The sequence below is a fragment of the Sus scrofa genome, chromosome 11 (assembly GCF_054392235.1).
Source record: "Sus scrofa isolate SSC_HxYL_T2T_F1_AM1 chromosome 11, Sscrofa_HxYL_maternal_Yorkshire_Landrace_v2.0, whole genome shotgun sequence".
Lineage (NCBI taxonomy): Eukaryota > Metazoa > Chordata > Mammalia > Artiodactyla > Suidae > Sus > Sus scrofa.
This window is the reverse complement of record NC_139393.1, coordinates 70,905,630-70,927,896: the sequence shown is the minus strand read 5'-3', so window position 1 is coordinate 70,927,896 and position 22,267 is coordinate 70,905,630. Positions and strand designations below refer to the sequence as shown.

Here is a 22,267-nt window from a genome sequence, read left to right as displayed (position 1 = left end):
AATAGCATCACAGAGGAGTTGCAAATGTACTTACATTACTTAGATATCAAAGAAAATAATCTCTTCTTCTCCCCTGCCCTGCGCCTCCCCCTTTATCTACTCTTCATTGTTGGCAGCACAGTTAAACTCAGCCTGACCCCTAACTTAAGCGTACGTTCAGGGTAACTTAATCTCTTTTGGATGAATGCTCCCTTTTCCAGATCACCTCTCCCTCCCTCTGCTCCTGTCCAAGACAGCAGTTCTGAGTGTAGAGTGAGGCAACAGGGAAGAGTGGGGACTTGGGCTTATCCGCACAGGTCCTTTCCTGACCCCATGTCTGTTGTTGGCATGGGGCTCAGGTGGCTCAGCCTGGGCTGTCACCCCTTCCCACCTGTGCCTTCGCCATCCACGTCCTCCCTCCTCCTTCCCTTGGCAATACCCACCCTCTGCCTTTGGGGCTGCGACGGCGAAACCTGACCTACACGGGGAGTTGAATATACTTGGGATGCATAGCTTCAAAATCCTGAAGACCATAAGAATTTCCCATACTGAGGACTCTAAGTGTCCTGGGAAGTGGATCTTCCTCCCCTCCCCACTGCTGCTTCCAAACTTCTATCCCCCCCACCCCCCCCACCCCCGCTCCCCAGGGTCAGTGGTTTCTATCTGATGATCAGCATCCACAAGAAGTCTTATAAAAATACAGAGTCCCAGCTTGTCCTTCTAAACGAGATTTAAAAACAAACAAAACAACCAAAATAAGCAAGGTGCGGAATAGTGGCTCTCAGGTTCTGCCTTTGGGCTAAGAAAAGGAAGAAAATAAGAATTCTTGTTCATATTTGCTTGTATTTGTTTAAGGACTGGAGGGCAACGAACATAAGTGGAAATAACCTTTTATTGAACGACAATTGATATACTGTAGAATGTTGCTTTCAGGTGTATAAAATGCTGATTCCCTGTCTATGTACATCCGATGATAAACTTTGTATGTTAACGAGGGCATGAAGGAGAATGATCGTTTTGTAGGCTTTCCGTTTTAATGTATTAAGGTCGAACTTTTCAAAAACAAGTAAAATAAGTGGGTTTTGCTTTTGTTTTGTGTTTATTTATTTATTTGCTTTTCAGGGCGGTACCTTCAGCATATGGAGGTTCCCAGGCTAGGGGTCGAATTTAAGCTGCAGCTGCCAGTTTATGCCACAGCCATAGCAACGGGGGATCTGAGCCGTGCCTGTGACCAACACCACAGCTCACGGCAATGCCAGATCCTTAACCCACTGAGCGAGGCCAGGGATCGAACCTGCATCCTCATGGATCTAGTCGAGTTCTTTACCACGAAGCCACAACGGGAGCTCCCTGTTATGTTTTTTAGTGACTCTGATGAATCAGATCTAGGGAGCCCTAAGTGGAGTTATCTGAGAGACCATTTTAACCTTAAATCTGACCATATCACACTACTGAGCTCCCCTCCCTGCTCTCCCCGCACCCCCACCCCCGCCACCGCAACCAATGATGTCCAGTCATCCAACCTAGTTAGCATGAACCCTGAGCCCCTCTTTGATCCGAGCCCTGCCTTGCTGCCCCATCTCTGCCCACCCCACGAAGCATTCCAGCCACCCTTGCATTCCTCTGCACCGGCCTCCTTCCTGCTCCCCCAGCCCCATGTCCTACGATTTCCTGTGCAAGATGCGAGCTTACATCACTGTTTCTGCCCTCCCCAGAACTCCCCAGAATAAGTAACATGCTCCTCCTAGGTCACACGACACAAGGATTTTTCCGTAGTAGTTTCTCTCCCCTCCCATCTCCGGGCCAGGACAATCGCATTCTCTGTGGTGTGGTGTTTGCGGAAGGAGCGAATAAATGATTTTCAGTGTGAATGAAAAGATTTTTAAAGACAACAAAGCATACATAAAAGAAAACTGATTAGATCACTTAAATCTGCAATTTTTAAGAAGGTGTGTGTGTGTGGGGGGGGTGTGTATTTTGGCAAACATCGCAAAATCATGGTCAGGATAATGGGCTAATAATGAAAAGGGGACGGAGACATCTGTTCATAGGTAGATAAGGATTATTTGTAACTGGCATATTCTTTGTCTGCCAACAATGCCACCAACTGGTTTCTCAGGCCCGAGACAATGTTCCGCCTCACTCTTAAGTAAAGAAAGTGTTTCCCTTGTTTACACAATGAATTTGCTTAAGAAGCTGTTTTCACAGGCAAAACAATGGTGCTTCTACTTCTCTTTACACCCAAATTGTCGCAAATTAGGAATGAATCTAAATGAGGTCATATACAGCATTGACAAACGTGATATGAATTCATTTCATGATGAAATGTTACTTTGTGATCTACATGACAGGAAAATAGTTCATTACCTCCTTTTTGGGAAAAAAAAAAAAACGTGGTCAAATTGTGTCGCTTCATCTTTTTCTGTCTTGCCTTTCAGACAAATGAGAACTACCCAATTCTGCAATGATTAAGGAATATTGGCTTTTATTTTATTTTTAAAAAGAAATTTGCCATCATGGAAGTATGAGTGTGTTGTCTAACTCTTAGATAAGATTAACAATTCAGGTAGTTTTTTTTTTTTTTTTTTTTTCCTTTTCTAGGGCAGCTCCCACGGCATATGGAGGTTCTCAGGCTAGGGGTCAAATCGGAGCTGTAGCCACTGGCCTACACCAGAGCCACAGCAACGCGGGATCCAAGCCATGTCTGCGACCTACACCACAGTTCACGGCAACGCCAGATCCTTAACCCACTGAGCGAGGCCAGGGATCGAACCTGCAGCCTCATAGTTCCTGGTCAGATTCGTTAACCACTGTACCACGACGGGAACTCCCTGAGGTAGCTTTTGAAATAGACTTATCTAGCCAAACTTTTGCTTCCTAAAGAAGAAATAAACAGTTAACTTTTGAACCAGGAAAATGCTAAGCCTGATGGTAGATCAAAACACAAATAAATAGGAGTTCCCATTGAGGCTCAGTGGTAATGAACCTGACTAGTATCCATGAGGACTTGGGTTCGATCCCAGGCCTCACTCAGGGGTTAAAGGATCTGGCGTTGCCATGAGCTGTGGTGTAGGTCAAAGATTTGGCTCAGATTACGATCATGTGTGGCTGTGACTGTGGCTGTGGGATAGGCTGGCAGCTGCAGCTCGGATGTGACCCCTAGCCTGGGAACCTCCATATGCCCTAAAAAGATGAAAATAAATAAATACATAAGTAAATAAATAAAGCTGGAGCAAGGTTTACTTGTGCATTAATTCTTCAAAGAACATACGTGATTTCAACCCTGCTATCACCTATGAAAATTGTGCTCCCGCTCTGAAGTCTGCTGATTCTCAAATACTGGGTGTAATACTGATTCACAAAAGAGCTGGGGGAGGGGGGAAGGACCAAGAATTGATTTAGCTTGCTGCCATGTATTAAATATGGCTCTAATGAGAGAATTAATTTTTTCTGCAAGTTACGAATCCTTTGAAATTGGAATCCAGAAAATTACAGTATGTGGGAGACACCTCTTCCTTTTCCTAATTAAGTGGGAAGCATTGTCTTCGCTACCCAGCTGGTTTCTCAGAAACTGAAGTTGGCCTTCCATAGAAATATAATTTCATTTTATGGGAAGTCAGTTCTCCCACACCACACGCCTAAGCTCCTTCAGATGTAAATGGCACGGTCACGACGTCCTGTCTTCTCAATTGAAACGTGAAACCAGCCTTTCCAAGTGGCTTAAAATTTAACTATTAACCATTAAGACCCACAAGGGCCTGAAATAAAAGTCTTTGGCATAATAACCATTTTCACAAAACTAATTCTCTCAAAGAGGCATGTCCTAATGGACCACGGAAACTTGCCTTGTCGTGTCTGAACGCAGCATTACTGCTATTTAGGGTTGGCTCTAATTGGTAATCACTGCCCAGTGAAAGTGGGAGGTGGGGAGCTTTATATAATCATACCTTATACTGGGCTTCCACAGGGCCTTTCATCTGAAGATCTCAAAGCACTTGACAGACACTAATTAATACTCATGACACCCCAGTGAGAGAGAGCTCAGTATTATTATCCCCATTTTACAGATGAGGAAAGAGTGAGGTTAAGTTGGGTAACCTGGTGAGTCAGGGACAGAAAGAAAAGTTCCTAATTCTTAGTCTTGTGCTCACACAAGCGTTACAAGGGGCTGCCGCGGGCAAGATAAAAGGAAAGGCACCTCATCTTCAAATGCCCTGAGGTGAAAGCCTCCATTATAAATGGGATCACAATTAAGTCATTTGATTTTAGCAGCAGGAAGACCATCTTGTAACTGTCAAACTCTTTTTCAAAATATCGATATATTATTAAAAGTAGTCTCTTAGACGCTGATGTAGAAATTAAAGATGTTTCATCCTAGGGGAAACAATTGTAAAAATTTATGTTAAGGAATGTGATAAAGTGGACCCAAAAGGTGCTTTCTTTTTTAGGATGCTGGGTCAGATTCTTGCAACAGCTCTAAGCTCCCTGGAGGCAGAGATCCATCTTTTTAGATTTCGTATTCTAGTAGGGAGTACCATTGGCTGATGCTCCATAAAAGTTAGCTAAACTAAGGAAACACACTAAGTGCTAAGATATTAGGGGGACTTGTAAAGCTAAATAGGGTAGGAGTTCCTGTCTTGGCTCAGTGATAGCAAACCCAACTATTATCCATGAGGACGTAGGTTTGATCCCTGGCCTCACTCAGTGGGTTAAGAATCCAGCATCGCCCTGAGTTGTGGTATAGGTTGCAGATGCAGCTTAGATATGGCATGGCTGTGGCTGTGGTGTAGGCTGGCAACTACAGCTCCAATTCGACCCCTGGCCTGGGAACTTCCATGTGCCATGGGTGTGGTGCTAAAAAGATGGGGGGGGGGGCCTAAATAGGATAGAATCCCACCCTCAGAGGGGCTGGGGATTGAATGAGAGACATAGAAGACAAGAATGGAAGAAATGAGGGCAGAGAAGATGGAATGGACCAAGGGTTCAATATGAAAACCCCAAAGTTTCAATTCAAGTTGGAACACTAGGTTTTGATGAGTTCCCAGATAATAAGACCATCTCACCCTCTCTCCTGGGAGCTGCAGTACCTCTAATAAACCATTACAGCAACTTTCTTCAGCTAAAGCCAATTGGCTTTTAAACAGTCCACTAGGTATCCTTCTTTAGAATGCCGACCATTGTAATAAATGTTGTTTGGGCCAAGAAAGAGCTTTGAGATGCGCAGGGAGCCAGCCACACTGGCCTTCTTTTGGGTTCCCCAAAGTCTCTCTGCCTCAGGGCCTTTGCAGATGATATTTGGCCTACCTAGAACACCCTTCCCACCTTCCGTCCCCACCTCCTTCACCCAGTTAACTCCTTCTTAGCGTTTCAATTTCTGCTCAAACATCATTTTCTGACTCTTTAAATTCACTCTGTGGTTGCCAAGGGGGAGAGGGGATGGCGGAGGGAAGGATTGGAAATCTGGGATTAGCAGGTGCAAATTATCATAAAAAGGATGGATAAACAACAAGGTCCTACTGTATAGCACAGGGAACTGTATTTAATATCCTATGATGAACCATAATGGAGAACAATAGGATATATATGGATATATGAGCTATATGATATACATGATATGATATATATGTGATATATGATATATGGTATATGTGATATATATATATATATCCTATGATAAACCATAATGGAGAATAATATGATACATAGCATATTGTTCTCCCTTATGATATATATATATATCTGAATCACTTTGCTGTATAGCAGAAATGAACACAATATTATAAATCAACATATTTCAATAAAATGTTTTAAAAAGATTTAACTCTCTGGTTACACCAACTGAAAATTTTTGTGCTCTTCCTCTGTAATAGCCATCATGGCTTATGATTAAATATTCGTTTTGGGGTTTTGTTTTTGTTTTTGTTTTTGTCTTTTTGCCTTTTCTAGGGCTGCACCCGCGGCATATGGAGGTTCCCAGGCTAGGGGTCGAATCGGAGCTGTAGCCACCAGCCTACACCACAGCCACAGCAACGCCAGATCCGAGCTGTGTCTGCGATCCACACCATAGCTCACGGCAACGCCGGATCCTTAACCCACTGAGCGAGGGCAGGGATCGAACCCAAACCTCATGGTTCCTAGTCGGATTTGTTAACCACTGCGCCACGACAGGAACTCCTCGGGATTTTTTTAAATTAAATTGTAAAATGAATGTAAGTTCCTGTTTTCCTCTCTCTTCCACCCACTGCAGATCTAATGTTCAAAAGATTCCATGTCTGCTTTGGCCACTATCATACCCCAGCATGTAAGAGATCCTCAGTAAACATTAGCTGAATAAGTAAACATACCCATGTTGCTAATTGCTGGGAGACAGTGAACTAGGAGCTTTGGGGAGGACTGTACTAAGAAGGAGTAGCCCCATCAAGGGGAGTGACGCTGGTGCTGTCAGGTAGGCCTCCATGTAGCTGCGCGCTGGCCCAGCTGTGAGGCTGCCATGTTCCCTGTTAAACGTCATTTCACTGGACATCAATGTCATTCAAGGCCATCCTGTGACCATGAGAAATGAACAAAGATAAGTCCATTCTGTAACCATGTCTGGACTCCAACAAGAATATCGACCAGATCACACAAATATCCAAACATCCCCTATTCAGGTTCATCTGAGTCAGTGATGCTTTTTTGCCAATTACAGCTTTAGCCTTCATGTTTCATCCCACCTTTGATGTAAGAATCCCAATCATGGAATAGTCCCTCCTTCTTGACACTCTCCCTGAAGTCACCAAACACAAGTCCAAATCCTGTACTGAGATATTTCTAGCATCTTTTCACGGAGGTGGCCCTCAGTTCCTCCTGCTGTGAGGTCTCTCTCATGGCCATGAGTCAACCCAATCCTGTCACTTAACCAACTGTACTTTTTGCAGGGTCTTGGACTGGAGGGCATGGAAAAGGCCATCTAGAATGGGGCAGAAAGTTGATATACAGCGGTTTGAATGTGTCTCCCTATCCAGAGAACAATTTTTGCCTTTTTGGCCTTTTAGGGCCACACCCACAGTATATGGAGGTTCCCAGGCTAGGGGTAGAATCAGAGCTGCAGCTGCCGGCCTACCCCACAGCCACAGCCACAGCCACGCCAGATTCTTAACCTACGGATCCGAACCCACGTCCTCATGGATACTAGTCAGGCTCGCTGACCACTGAGCCACGACGGAAACTCCCCAAAGAACAATTTAGAATCTGTGAATATCTAGCTCCTGGTAGTTAACTCCATTTTCAAGAGACTAGTGAAAAGCTTATTAACATCAATCACCCTAAAGTATCAGATCATTTGAAAACCTCTTCACAGTGGACTTTGGAATGCAAACTGTTAGGGAATGATTTTTTTTTCCATAGGGTTGTTTCTTTTTTTAATGCTTTTCCACATATTGATAAATGCAAGTCAGTGCCTATTTCTTGCAACTAAACTCAGTGGGAGGCAGCCAGTTAGAAGAGGGAAGGGAGATATTTTTAAATTGCCAAAGTGAATCCTGGACCGAGACCACGTGTGGATAATTCAAAACGGATTAAAGTTCTTCTAAGAAGCCACTTTTCATGCTTCTCTCAACTGCTTCATGTGGACTCCTTCTCAAGGAAAAAAAAAAGCACATTCTCTGGTTTTTCTATTTGTTTTTTCCTTGTCTAGACAGTAGTCTAAAAACTGAATATATTTGGGCATTAAAATGTTTTTTCCCCTATATGGGAAAAGAATTTAAGAATGTGTGTGTGTGTGTAACTGATTCACTTTGCTGTACACCTGAAACTAACACAACATTGTGAATCAACTATACTCCAATAAAATGTATAAGTAAATAAACAACTAAAAATTTTAAAATATTTCTGAACAAAAAAGTTTTTTGCGGAGTTCCCGTCATGGCTCAGTGGTTGGCCAATCCGACTCAGAACCATGAGGTTGCGGGTTTGATCCCTGGCCTTGCTCAGTGGGTTGAGGATCCAGTGTTGCCATGAGCTGTGGTGCAGGTTGTGAATGCGGCTCGGATCCCGGGTTGCTGTGGCTCTGGAGCAGGCTGGTGGCTACAGCTTCGATTCAACCCATGACCTAGGAACTTCCACATACCATGGGAGCGGCCCAAGATATTGCAAAAAAAGAAAAAAAAAGAAAAAGAAAAAGAGAAAAAAAAAAGTTTTTTGCCCTAATCTCTGTAAATCCAATTCACTCCTTCCTAACCATTCTAGTTTCAAATTTCCTCCTCCCATAACTCACAGCAACGTCACTGCAAATGTTCCCAGCGCCAAAGGCAGATTTTAAAGGTCACAGGGAGCTAGGAAAGCATATCTCAATCTTTGAGCTCCTAATCCCTTTTGGAGTAGGATAAATATTTTCTGATTTCATCAACTCCCGGATGCTATGTTTTCTGGGAGTCTTGCACAATGGCTTTAGATGCAGCGTTCTGGTTCCCCTCCAGCTGGTACATCAGAAACCCCCCCCCTTCTACCTGGAGTTATCCATTTCTTTAGAATAGCAATTTTGGTCAAACTTGGGGTCACCTCTACATGAGTTACTGCCTTTTGTTTCAGTTCCATTAATCTGTATTTCCTGTTGCCCTGTGGATCCAAAAAGGACCATTGCCAGACCATCCTGGCAACAGCCACCCCCCCATGGGGCTCCCCCACTTCTCTCCGGTTCGGGTCTAACATCTCCATTCTTTCACCCCCATATTCAATTCTCTTGCCCATCTCGCCACCTCCTTTCTTCCTTCATTTATATCCTGCATCTCCAGCTCCACTTTTTTGAAAACCAAACTCATCACCTGCTTTCTTCTACCTCCCAATGAATTCCTCACACCCTGCCTCCTTACCTGTAGGTCTTTTTGGTGATTTCCTTCCCATTTCCTTTGCCCCAGCATTAAAGCAAGTTTTAAACTCCATTCATTCTTCTTGCACCGTCTCTCCCGTTTCCTCTGCCTTCTTTCTGTTCCCCTGGACCACTCCCAACGTTCATGTGCAGGGAGGTGCAGGTAGAAACTAGTGTAACAGCCTCCAAGCCTCTCTGTTTGTCTCTCTTGTCTCCTTTCCATCTGCCAGATTATCACCAAATTAATCTTTACCAAGTCCTATTTTGATTACATCAGCTGAGCCCTGACTCAAAAAAGAGGAAGACACCTTCCCCCAGCCCCCGGGGTAGTAAAGAAAAAAACAAAAACCAAAAAACAAAACAGTCTTCAGACAAAGAACCAAGATGGAAAAACAAATTTTTCTGACTCCCAAATCTTCTATGCCTAGCCACAAGGCGAAGGTACTTCCTTGCTGGATTTCTTCAAATAGGTTTATTTCACAGGTAAAACCGGACTTCCCCCACCCCCACCCCCCACCATGCTAGAAGGGCTGCACCTAAACCATGAATGTGCTTATAAAGAGCCCATATGAAAAAGGACCAGTTCCTGGCATCTTCTTGTCTTTACTCTCCGTCCCCAGTTTTGCTGACAATGCAAAACCTGACTAGAAAAGCACAGATATGAAATCACATAGAGGGACCTATCCCAGGACCGCATCGGCTGGCCAATCAATGATGGGCAGCTGTCAAGGGCGCGGATGAAGTTCAGGAATTGTGTGTGAGATGAACCTGCTTCTGAGCTCCTCTTCACAAACCCTCCAGAATGGTTGCCATGGTGCCCCCAGTTACTGTGGCAAAATAGCGTCTTCGCCTGGCTGCCAGCACCATCTGTTAAGTATGTCCTGAAAGCCTCGTCCTGCATGTGCCCCAAGTGTAAAGATGGAGAGTGAAGGCTAGGGTCCTTCTGTTAATTTAGGGGTGACTTTTAAAATTCATTAGAAAGGGTGGACTTTTAAGGACAAATAGAAACATGATGATTTTGAAGAGTTTAAGATGACATATTAAAATGCTCATAAAATGCTCATAAAATTATCTAAAGTGTTAAATGCAAGATACAAAATTATTTCTCAGTGTGTTCTCAACTTTGTAAGTAGATACGCGGATATTTATGGAAAACTGCATGGGAAAAAGATGGGAAGGAAATATGCCAGGATGTTTACAGTGATTGTCGCTTGAAAGGGAATTATGAAGGCTTGTTTTTACATTTCTGTCCCTTTGTTTACTCTTACAATGTTCCTTAAGGAGTAGGTGTTACTCTTAGAATTTTAAAAAGTAACATAGGAATTTTATGTGTTGCCTTTTGCTTAAAAAGGTAATACATTCGCATGGTCCGAAAATTAAAATACTTTAATAAGGTGCACCTCGCCTCCGCTTTTGTCCTTATCATGCCACCCCTCTAAGAATAACTACTCATTTCATTCTCCTCTGTCTCCTTCCTGGCTTTCTTTACTAGGATGGAAGCATATATGATGGATGCGTGCTGTTATTTTCTCCCTTTTGCTTACACATTCACTGCTTTGCCATTTGCTCTTTTTTCCCCTCTTAATTTATCTCAGTGATAATTCCACCGAAATATGTAAATACAATTTGTTTTCATGGCTGCATAGTATTCCACTGTGCAATAGTCTGCCTTTTATTCAACCAGTTCCCTGTGGATGGGTATTGGGATTGTTTCCTGGTTTTCACTATTTTAAAAGGGAAGCTGCAGTGAATAATCTTGTACATGTCTCCTTTTTCAAGTTTGCAAATGACTGCATCGGGTAAATACACAGAAATAAGATTTTTTTTTTGTTTTAAATGACAGTGCCTGAGGCATATGGAAATTCTTAGGCCAGGGATTGAATCTGAGTGTGATCTACTAGTCATGGCAATGCCAGATCCTTTAACCCACTGCACCAGGCCAGGGATCAAATCTGCTCTTCCACAGCGACCCAAGCTACTTCAGTCAGATTCTTAACCCACTGAGCCACAGTGGGAACTCCATATTTGTCTCTTTTTCAGAAAGTTTTTTTTTTTAATGGGGGTATAATTAACATACAACATTATATTAGTTTCAGGTGTACAACGTAATTATTCCATATTTATACACCCTAAGAAAGAAAGGATCTCCACAATAAGTCTAGTTAACATCCGCCATCACTCGTAGCTACAAAATTTTTTTTCCTGTGATGGGAATTTTTAAGATGTGTTCTCTTAGCGACTTTCAATTATGCGATACAGCATTATCAACTCTAGTCGCAGGTTGTATATTGTATCCCCAGGACTTATTTACTCTATAACTGGGACTTTGTACCTGGAGACCCCCTCATCCATTTATTCCCCACCCCCCAACCCACCCCAAACCACCAAATCTGTCCCCTGTATCTATGAGCTCAGTTTTTTGTTTGGGGAGTTTGTTAAGATTTCATATCTACATGAGACCATAGGGTACTTGTCTTTCTCTGTCTGACTTGTGTTTGTCATTTTAATAGATTTTATCAAATTGACCCCAGCAGTAGTTGTACCTTTTTTTTTTTTTCTTTCAGGGCATCTTTTTTTTCATCTGTGGCATATGAAAGTTCCCAGGCTAGAGACTGAATCGGAGCGGCAGCTGCAGGCCTGCACACCACAGCTCACGGCAAAGCTGCCGGATCCTTAACCCACTGAGCGTGGCCAGGGATCGAACTCATGTCCTCATGGATACTAGTCGGGTTTGCTACCACTGAGCCGCACCGGGAGCTCCAGTAGTTGGACTATTTTGAACGCCCACCAGCAATGTTTGTGAGATCCTATTTCTCCCCTTGGCCAACATGTATATTGTCCAACTTTTATATTTAATCTTTTGTATTTAATAAATTAAGATGGTATTTAAGCATCATTTTAATCTATAGTGGGGGTGGTTGATATCTTTCACACATTTAAGGACGGTTTGTATTTCTTTATCTATTTGATTCCTTTGCTCATTTTTTCTAATGGATCACTGGTTTTTTTCCTCTTAAAAGAAAGAGAATTAGTCCTTTGTTTTTCATGGTTTTTTTCATATAATTTTTAAAAAATTAATATAACTTTAAAGAAAGAATGCTCCACGGGGAACTTAGGAAAAGAGCTCCTTCAGGTCAACTAATTCGTGGTGCAGAGAAAAATAATTTAAAAAATAATAGTTATTAGGAGGAGTTCCCAACGTGGCGCAGTGGAAACGAATCCAACCATGAACCATGAGGTTTCGGGTTTGATCCCTGGCCTCGCTCAATGGGTTAAGGATCCGGCATTGCTGTGAGCTGTGGTGTAGGCTGGCAGCTATAGCTCTGATTAGAATCCTAGCCTCGGAGCCTCCATATGCCGTGGGTGCAACTCTGAAAAAAAAAAAAAAAAAAAAAAAGACAAAAGGAAAAAATAATAGTTATTAGATTTTTCTAAGAAAACCTAAGAAAGCAAAGGGGAAAAAAGATCACCCAAATTGAGTTATTCCTGGACAACACCTTGGTAGGTATTCAGTGTTTTCTTCTGTCTTACATAAATGAAGATATTACATACACCCAACATACTACGTACATAATCTATATTGCCTGTGTATCAACAAATAGAGTAAAGCCCACCTGAGGACTTGAAGATTCAGATAAAATGACTATTTAAATTTAGGTTGATTGGGGATTTCCTGTTGTGGGAAATGAATGAATCTGACTAATATCCATGAGGATGGGGGTTCAATCCCTGGCATCAATCAGTCAGTCGTGATCTGGCATTGCTGTGAGCTGTGATGCAGGTTGCAGACACAGCTCAGACCTGGCATGGCTGTGGCTGCTGTTGTGTGGCCGGCACCTGCACCGCCGATTCAACACCCAGCCTGGGAATTTCCATATGCCATAGGTGCGGCCCTAAAAAAGGAAAGAGAGAAAGAGAAAGGGAGGGAGGAAGGAAGAAAGGAAGACAAAAGAAAGAAAGAAAGAAAGAAAGAAAGAAAGAAAGAAGGAAGGAAGGAAGGAAGGAAGGAAGGAAGGAAGGAAGGAAGGAAAGAAAGAAAGAAAGAAAGAAAGAAAGAAAGAAAGAAAGAAAGAAAGAAAGAAAGAAAAGAAAGAGAGGAAGAAAGAAAAGGTATGTTGATTAAAGGTCAGCCAGAAATTCCTTTTGTGATCCCTGTGGAAGTCTTTCCAAAAGTTGCTAATCCCCTTCCTGCCTGAGGGAGGGTGGTGCTTGGAGCCGGAGTGAGGACCCTGCCCTGCCCCAGGGTGAATCTTCTGAAGGGCGCGGGTCTCATTCAACGTTAGATGAGAAGACGCCCAAACAGGGCCTGCTTTGGGTCAGAATCCAGGAGCTCCCAGGGAAGTTCATTTTAAATCCTACACTCACTGGGGTTAGTAGATGCAAACCATAGCATTTGGAGGGGATGTGCAATAAGATCCTGCTGTACAGCGCAGGGAACTATATCCAATCACTTGTGATGGAACGTGATGGAGGATAATGTGAGAAAAAGAATGTCTGACTGGGTCAGTTTGCTGTACAGCAGAAATTGACAGAACGTTGTAAATCAACCGTAATAAAAAAATTAAAAAAATAAATCCTACACTCATGATGTTCAGTTCACTTGCTCAAAAAAAATAATAATAATAATAAAGTGCTCAGATGGCACCTATGCTCCAGGTGCTGCGGGAGACAGATAGTGGCCTATAAACCACAACATGCAATCATTTTGATCACGATACATGGAATGGTAACTAGGATCTTGCCGGAAAGCACACCTGAGCAGGTGCCATTACTCAGAGACCTGTGGGGGTTCTGGTCTACGCTTGGAAAGACTTCCACACTGGCCTAGAGGAACCACCTCTGTCGAGGGGAGAGATGAGGAAGGGAGGGCAGAGGGGAGGCTAAGGCAAGAATGTGGATAAGAAATGATGCTGTTTGGACCAGAGTGGAAGCAGCAGAAAAAGACGTAGGGGAATTGCAATCTATTTTGAAGGGAGAGCTGAGAGGAGCTGCTGCTGGATCACAATGATCAAAAACAAGGCCATAGATGGCTATAGACCAAACGAAGTCTGATTTTTCAAAAAACAAAATAAGTGGTTTGTGTGCTTTAAAAAAAAAAATTAGAAATTTTTACACCAACTATGGAGATGCGGCAGCCCAAAAAAATGCCCTCCCCAAAGATACCCACTGCAAACTCCCAGAACCTGGGAAGTGACCTTATTTGGAAAAGGGGTCTTTGCAGATGTAATTAGGATCAGCTGGATCTCATCTAGAGTGGACACTCAATCCAGTGACAAGTGTCCTTGCAGGAGAGAAGCAGCGGGAAACCACAGAGATGGGAGAGAGGCAGGCAGTGTGACCAGCGAGACGAGGCAGAGCTTGGGGCTGTGGTCCTTGGCACCTGGCAGGCCCCAGAAGCTGGAAGAGGCTGAGAGGAATTCTCCACCAGAGCCTCCAGAGGCATGGGGGCCCAGCCTGCACCTCAATTCAGATGGTGAAAGAATACATTTCTGTGGCTTTCAGTTACCCAGTCCTTGGAAATTTGTTATAGCAGTCATGGAAATTAATACAGGAGAAATGGAGGAACGTTTCATGAATATTATTTTATTTATCTACTCATGGGGTGTCTCCTCACCCTCCCCTCATGAAAATATGCTCCATGAAGACAAAGATTTCTGCCTGTTGTTTCATCACCATGTCCCAGAGTCTAGAAAGTTCCAGGTACGTGGCAGGTAGTCCGTATGTATGTGTGGACCAAATTCCTAGTGGAGATGCGATTTGAGAGGTATTCGCGGCATGAGCTGTAAAGCCTGGGATGAGACACATTCAAGGTGGAGGGATGGATCTTGATAAAGAGCCAGAAGGCAGGAGCCCTGAGCAGAGTGGGTCCACCATGGTTCTGAGGTTCGGAGGGTTCTTCCTGCTGGAAATGGCAGCTCCTACCAGCTTCTGGAGGAAGAAGGACGATGCTTCAGGACAGGACACCCTGAGGGTGGGTTCATTCAGCGGACAGTGGGGAGCACTGAAGGTTTTAGCAGGAAATTGACCTGATAAGAATGGTATCAAGATTTCAGAGTTCCCATCGTGGCACCGGGGAACTGAATCCAATTAGGAACCATGAGATTTCAGGTTCGATCCCTGGCCTTGCTCAGTGGGTTAAGGATCTGGTGTTGCCATGAGGTTGCAGATGCCACTTGGATTCTGAGTGGCTGTGGTGTAGGCCAGCAGCTGTGGCTCAGATTGGACCCCTAGCCTGGGAACCTCCATATGCTGTGGGTGCAGCCCTAAAAAGCCAAAAAAAAAAAAAAAAAATTTTATCTGTATCTTCTAACTACCTCGGATATTACTCTTTGGATCTTATATGCTGGTAGGTTCTTCTTTTTCTCAATTGCTTAATGTGGTTATAATTGTTCATTATAAATAGTTCTTATTTAACGCCAGCCTAACTCCAAGGGGGAAATCTATTGTTTTCCAGTTCTTTTGATTTAACATTTATTCTACTTTCTCAGCATTTTCATGCCATCCCACGATTTCCTTGTATTTTGCCTTGGCCATCCTAAATACCAGCCCCGCCCCCTATTTATGTATTTCATTTTTGGCAATTAATAAATGCTCTTTCCCCAACTCCCTTTATCCATTACTGAGTTGCTCGTTTTGCTTTTGTCGGTTCCTTCAGTTACAAAACATGTGGCTTTGCCATGGTTGATTATAACTGACTAGCAATATTTATATAACATTTCATCTCCAGGGCTTCAGGGCTTTTCCACATTTCTTTAAGAACTCTTTTGTGGGCTTCTTTTTTTCCCTTTCGCATGCATCGTATTTAAGTAGCAATTTATTTTTCACTCCAAACATTGTTCCTATCATCATTTTTCCCCCCTCTTAAGTATTCCTTATTAGCTCTTTTTGAATTCCAGCTCTTTCTCTCACCACCGTTTCAGCTGTTACAGTTTATCAAGACCTCCCTCCCCCGCCCGCCCCATTACCCAGGTTCCCCTGCTCTCCTTAGGCAGGTGTGAGAATTAGGATCTTATGAACACATCAAATGCACAGGAAACCTAAATATTGTCTTCACCTTAAACTTCATATTTATGCCTGTAGCTCAGTTCAAGATTCTTTCCGTTTGTTTGCTTTTCACCTTTCAAGTTTTTCTCCAAAGCTCTTATTTTGAAGGGTGGATAACGTTGAGAATGATACAAGGGACAAATCCTTAAGTAAAATATTTGAAAATGCTTCAGAACGATGAAGTCTAGTGATTCAAGAACACCTCAGAAAAGTTTGGAGGCTCTAGGAGTTCCTGTCGTGGCTCAGTGGTTAACGAATCCAACTAGGAACCACGAGCTTGCGGGTTCGATCCCTGGCCTTGCTCAGTGGGTTAAGGATCCGGCGTTGCCGTGAGCTGTGGTGTAGGTCACAGATGCGGCTTGGATCCCACGTTGCTGTGGCTGTGGCGTAGGCCAGTGGCCACAGCTCCGAATTAAACCCTTAGCCTGGGAACCTCCATATGCCATGGGAACAGCCCTAGAAAAGGTAAAAAGACCAAAAAAAAAAAAAAAAAAGTTTGGAATGGAAATTCTAACAATTATCTGTTATAAGAGTCAACAAAATATTGAAACACGTGTTTCCACAGCTTTTCAGAACAAACAAATTTCAAAGAAGAAACAGAACTTCAAGAGCCATTAAAGACAGCCAGTGCTCCTGAGACGAATGCATGGACTCAATCATTACATTTTGATTTGAAAGAACACATGAATTTTAGAAAATTGCCCAACTTTAGTGAATAATCTCTAAAAGAAAAGAAAAAAAAGGCGGTAACATGAAAGTTTCTACATTATCATTCTGTTTGACTTCCAGTTTTGAAGAATTTTTTTAATTGCAAAAGCATTCAGAAGCACACACTGTTTTTTTTCCAAAGCCCAGATTTCTGCCTTGCTACATCTGAGAACAAGCAGAAAACCTACATTTCTCTTAGGAAACCAAGAGCCCCTAAATGCTATGATCAAAGCAGGTGGACAAGTGATTTGGGAACCAGCCTGCGAGTTTCGCAATACTGATTGTCTCCTTTCAGAATAAAAGAATATACAGGAGGCCTCTTTGTGCAGCTCTGTAAAGAATATGCCTTTCTAGAACATAAGATAGAGTTCGAATGATAACTCTGTCACTAAGAAGGTGTCAACAGTCATTTAACACCACTCATCCACTTCCTTTTCGTCAGAAACAGAAGATGGCTTTATTTTCCTTCTTGAACCTGGAAGGCTCCAGCTAAATGTCCTCCTGGGGTAATAGGGAATTTCAATGCCAGGGTCACTCCTGGCATTGTTAGGAAGAGGGAACTACTATCTTGGTGACCCTGCTGTTAAAGTAAGAAAATCTCTACTCCCCCAGGAATAGCGGGGTGGCCGTGGTTCACCAGAACTGCCCAAAGCCCTCTCCTCCCCTCGGGGAGAAACCCTAGACCACAATCTCCTTTCATAAGGATGAAGAAGAGCGTTCTTTAGCAGTGAGATGGATACTCTTTCCTGCTGACAAGGCCATAAGTTTAGTAAATCCTGCAACGGAGTCACTCTTTGTGATCATCCCTGGCGAGCACGAGAACATGATAAGTGACTATCTAGCATCTTCCTAACCTGCAAGGGTGTAGCATTTCTTCATCCTACAAACCAAAACAGCTTTGTGACACCAAGAAATTAATTCTCAACTAATGCATACTCCCAGGAATAAGAGCTTAGTAATTTTTTTTTTTTCGGTCGTCTTTTTGTCTTTTAGGGCCGCACCTGAGGCATATGGAGGTTCCCAGGCTAGGGGTCGACTCGGAGCTACAGCTGCCGGCCTACACCACAGCTACAGCCACGCGGGATCCAAGCCGCGTCTGCGACCTACACCACAGCTCACCGCCACGCCGGACCCTTAACCCACTGAGCGAGGCCAGGGATCAAACCTGCAACTTCATGGTTCCTAGTCAGATTCGTTTCCACTGCAGCACGACAGGAACACCCATGGAATAAGCTTAATAATACTATCTTAGTAATAAGAATAGCTCTGATTTTTGTATGCACTTTCAGTGTATCAGGCCCACACAAAGTGTTTTTACTCATGCTATCCCATTGAATTGTCACAATCACCCAGGAAAATCAGTATCTATTTTATGGATAAAAGGCTAATAATCTGAGAAGTTGAAAACCTCCAATATTCTCATTCCAAAGTTTTTGCTCTGGTCTACCACAGGGCACCTCCTTCAGCTTGAATTACAGAATATACATTTACGGTTTCTGGAATATTTGTATCAAATATTGCTTGAAGGGTGCAGTTGGCTGAGACTCATCTTTTTCAATTCAGATTATCGGATATGACTTCTGTTGAAATGGTATTGATGCCCCATTTCTACTCCTTGCCTTGGACCCAGCCCTCTGTAGTCAACATATTCACATTCTCAGGGAACATATAAATTGGACCCAATATTGCTTATATATTTTATCCTCCTGCAAAGAGGGTTATGAAATAATTTTAAAATTTAAATGACTATAAAGTACTTTGCAAATATAAAAATTAAAGTAATTTGTAGCACACACTGAAAGCAAAAAGAGTTATATAAATGCTAAATAATAATATTGTAAAGCACCTACATTTTGTGATAATAAGCACTATATAAATGCTAAGTAGAACCGAATAGAAAATGTAGTGTTTTGAATTGGCTCATGAGTGTATCAGGCTTCTTGTGTTCCATGCACACAAAAATATTATACCTGGGACTTGCAGCAAAAGTACAAAAGCAAATACTTATCTTTTTTCCTAATTTTGTAGCTGTGCTAGTCATTCTAATACTGCAATTCTCTAAATCATGGTGTATCTAGGAAGACGGGCCCTTTTCCAGTTATCTATTACTGGGTAACAAGTCATCCAAAACTCAGCAGCTTAAATCAGCAAGTATTTTTTATTACCGCTCATGATTCTATGGGCTGCCTGGGCTCAGTTAGGCAGTTCTTCTATTCCACATGGTTCAAATTGGGTTGTAGTCATTTGGAGGCTCAACTGGGCTGGAATACCCAAGATGGCTCCTTTGAATGTCTGCTGGTTTGGTGAGCTGTTTGCTGGTTTCTCAGCTAAGGGTTAACTGAAGTGCCTCAGTTCTCCATCACTGGCCTTTTTATGGGGCTGGAGTTCTCAGACCATGGTGGCTGGAAATATTTCAAGCAGACACGCAGCTTATTGAACCTCTGCTTGCACTATGCTTGGCAATGTCCCATTAGCTAATGCAAGTCCTGAGACCAAGCCTGGACTCAATATGGCAAAGGCCTACACACGGCATGACTACCCAATGGGGTGGTTAAATAGGATCCACCGTTGTAATAGTCCACCACAGAGCTATCACCAGCTTTGCAAATATCCTCATATCCCAGAGTGATACCAAAACAGATGACACCCTTGCCACCACCACTGACGCCAGCACAACAAAGAACTAGAATAGCAATCAGCAAAGTTTAAAATCATTAACCAGGTACAAGGGATCTCAGTGATGGCCTTGGTTAAATGACCATGTAGGACTCGATGGGATGCTAGTGGCTGAGGAATGATGGCACCCTGGCAACCACAGAACTCTACAACCCTCCTATATTACTTAGCAATATATTCAGCTGCAAGAAGCATGAAAGACAATCTCAGGGACTTAAAAAAATAGGCACTTATAGGAAGTCCAAAAACAGATGATTACTCAGATTGGTTCTACAATTCAATAATGCAATTTGAGGCCTTTCCTGCATGGTCACAAGATTGCTGCCCCTGCTCCAGGCATTACAGCTGAGATCAAATCAGAAAGGAGAGAGAGCGGAGCCAGCATCAGCTCAGGTGGAAGCAAAAGCTTTCCTGGAAAGTTCTAGCTGGCTTTCTCTTAGACAGTCTCCAGCTGGCTGTCTCATTGGCCACAACTGGTTACCCCAGCTGCAAAGGAGGCAGAGAAAGAGGGTATATCAGCACTTTGCTAACAAGGAAGTTGGGGGAGTTATATTCATTAAAAGCAGTGTCTGTCACAACCTCAATTTTCATAAATGACTCCAGAAAAAGGAGGAATCCTGAAGTATCTGAGATGAAGCATTATAATCTTTTTTTTTTTTTTTCTTTATGGGGCCACACCTGCGGCACATGGAAGTTCCCTGGCTGGGGTTGAATTGGAGCTACAGCTGCCAGCCTATGACGGATCCCCAACCCATTGGGAGAGGCCAGGGATCAAACCTGCATCCTCATGGATGTTGGTTGGATTCCCTTCCATTGCACCACAACAGGAACTCCAGGCATGACAATTTTAATAGAATGGGGTCTTAAAATCTGAATTAAGTTATTCTAAAGAAAAACAAAGTTAAGTGCAGCCGCTATGATTAAACAATGCCTTTAAAGGGTTGCTCCCTGGCATGAAGCAAGCAAATGTTAGCTGTGGCGGTAAAGATGATGTAATGGTGGCAGAGATGAAGATATTAATTATTACTACAACTGGCATGAGATAAATTAAGGTTTGCCCATCCATCCAACAAAAACATATTGAGCTTTTTCTTTAAACAAGAGCCTTTCCAATTCAAATGCCAGGAAACAAAGAATTTAATGGGTGATTCATATGGCCAGGGAAAAATGCAAGCATTTATTTTGGATACAGCATTGAGAATAAAGGATAAGTGCTTTGGAAAGGGCAGTCCTAGTCATTTGGAATGCAATTCATTCTCTCCAGGAATAAAGCTATGGGCATGGCAAACATCAGGTCCTCAGAAGAAAGATATTTTTTTGCATTAATAACTTCAGTAAAAATAACGGGAAACTTTTGATTGGGGCAAGGACATACAGATACAAAATAGAATTGAGCTAAGCAAGAATATTTCTGTTTAAAAACGCGTCAACTTTTGGTTGTCTGTGGTTTTATTTGATTTGGTTTGGTTTTTAGAGTCATCAGCAAACGATTAAAGTAGATACAGAAAAACCACACACACAAAAACTCCTTTGGCAGAATGTCTTCACTGTGGGATAGTGTCGGCTCTTTGTAATTAAAAAGGACACAGGTTTATTGTTCAGCTCAGGCACGTCTGCTGGGCCAGCTCTCAGGGCCCAGGTTGAAAATGAAAACCAAAACAGGTAACAGAAGCCCAAAGAAGTGCACAAAGTTCCCTGGGTATAAGAGAAGAACCCAGGTTGAAGAGAAGGTGGTTGAATTGTTGGGAAGATTAATAAAATCGATTTCATGAAGGGACACGGAAAAAAATGAATCACAAATGATCTTTTGGAAACTGGTCAGGAAAACAAGAGATAGAAGGTACATAAGTGTTACTTCGAACAAAATACAAAACGCTTCCTTGGAAGGGAGAGCTTTGTCTAAGCCCTTCCAGGAGAGAAATGGAAGGAAGGAAAAGGAAGAGAAGCCAAAGAGGTGGGGGGGGGGGGTGCCCCGCGGGGAGGAGGTGGAGAAAGCCATCAATAAAGAGAAACCGCAGACCCAGACCGTAAGAGGCAAGTCTAACAGAGACTGAGTTCCAGAAGGAGGAGGAATACAGGAAACAGCACACTGCTAGATGGGGAGAAGAGATGCGATGCCCAGGCCAATTTTAAGAAGATAAAGGCAAAAGGAAATTTGGAGAGCTCTTTCCAAATCACTGGTCAGAATGGCCATCATTAATAAGTCTACAAATAACAAATGCTAGAGAGGGTGTGGAGAAAAGGGAACCCTCCTGCACTGTGGGTGGGAATGTAAATGAGTACAACCACTATGGAAAACAGTATGGAGGTGCCTCAGAGAACTAAATATAGAACTACCATATGATCCAGAAATCCCACTCCTGGGCATATATCTGGGCAAAACTTTCACTGAAAAAGATGCATGCACCTGTATGTTCACTGCAGCACTATTTACAATAGCCAAGACATGAAACAACCTAAATGTCCAACACAGATGAGTGGATTAAGAAGATGTGGTATATCTACACAATGGAATACTACTCGGCCATAAAAAAGAACCAAATAATGCCATTTGCAGCAACATGGATGGAACTAGAGACTCTCATTCTAAGTGAAGTAAGTCAGAAAGAGAAAGACAAATACCATACAATATCACTTATATCTGGAACCTAATATATGGCACAAATGAACCTATCTACGGAAAAGAAACAAACTCATAGACATGGAGAATGGACTTGTGCTTGCCAAGGGGGAAGGGGAAGGAGTGGGATGCACTGGGAGTTTGGGGTTAGTAGATGCAAACTATTGCATTTGGAGTGGATAAGCAATGATGTCTTTCTGTACAGCACAGAGAACTGTATCTAATCATTTGTGATGGAACATGATGGAGGACAATGTGAGAAAAAGAATGTATACATATGTATGACGGGGTCACTTTGGCATATAGCGTACAGCAGAAATGGACAGAACACTGTAAATCAACTAGAGTAAAAAAGTTTTTTAAATATGGTAAAAGAATAATTTTTAATAATCAAT

The 22,267-nt window shown here is 42.7% G+C and overlaps 1 protein-coding gene across 3 annotated transcripts in view; it reads right to left on the bottom strand.

Annotated features, from left to right (window-relative positions):
- Window positions 1-22,267, bottom strand: part of GPR180 (G protein-coupled receptor 180) — a 290,476-nt gene that overhangs the window by 118,441 nt on the left and 149,768 nt on the right. The window contains exon 12 of one of the 3 annotated variants that reach the window (XR_014819696.1): window positions 14,388-14,850. The exons of the other annotated variants lie outside the window; for them this stretch is intronic. The gene's annotated coding sequence lies outside the window, so the exon portion shown is untranslated. Of the gene's footprint in view, window positions 1-14,387; window positions 14,851-22,267 lie in introns of those variants that run through there. 3 annotated transcript variants of the gene reach the window in all.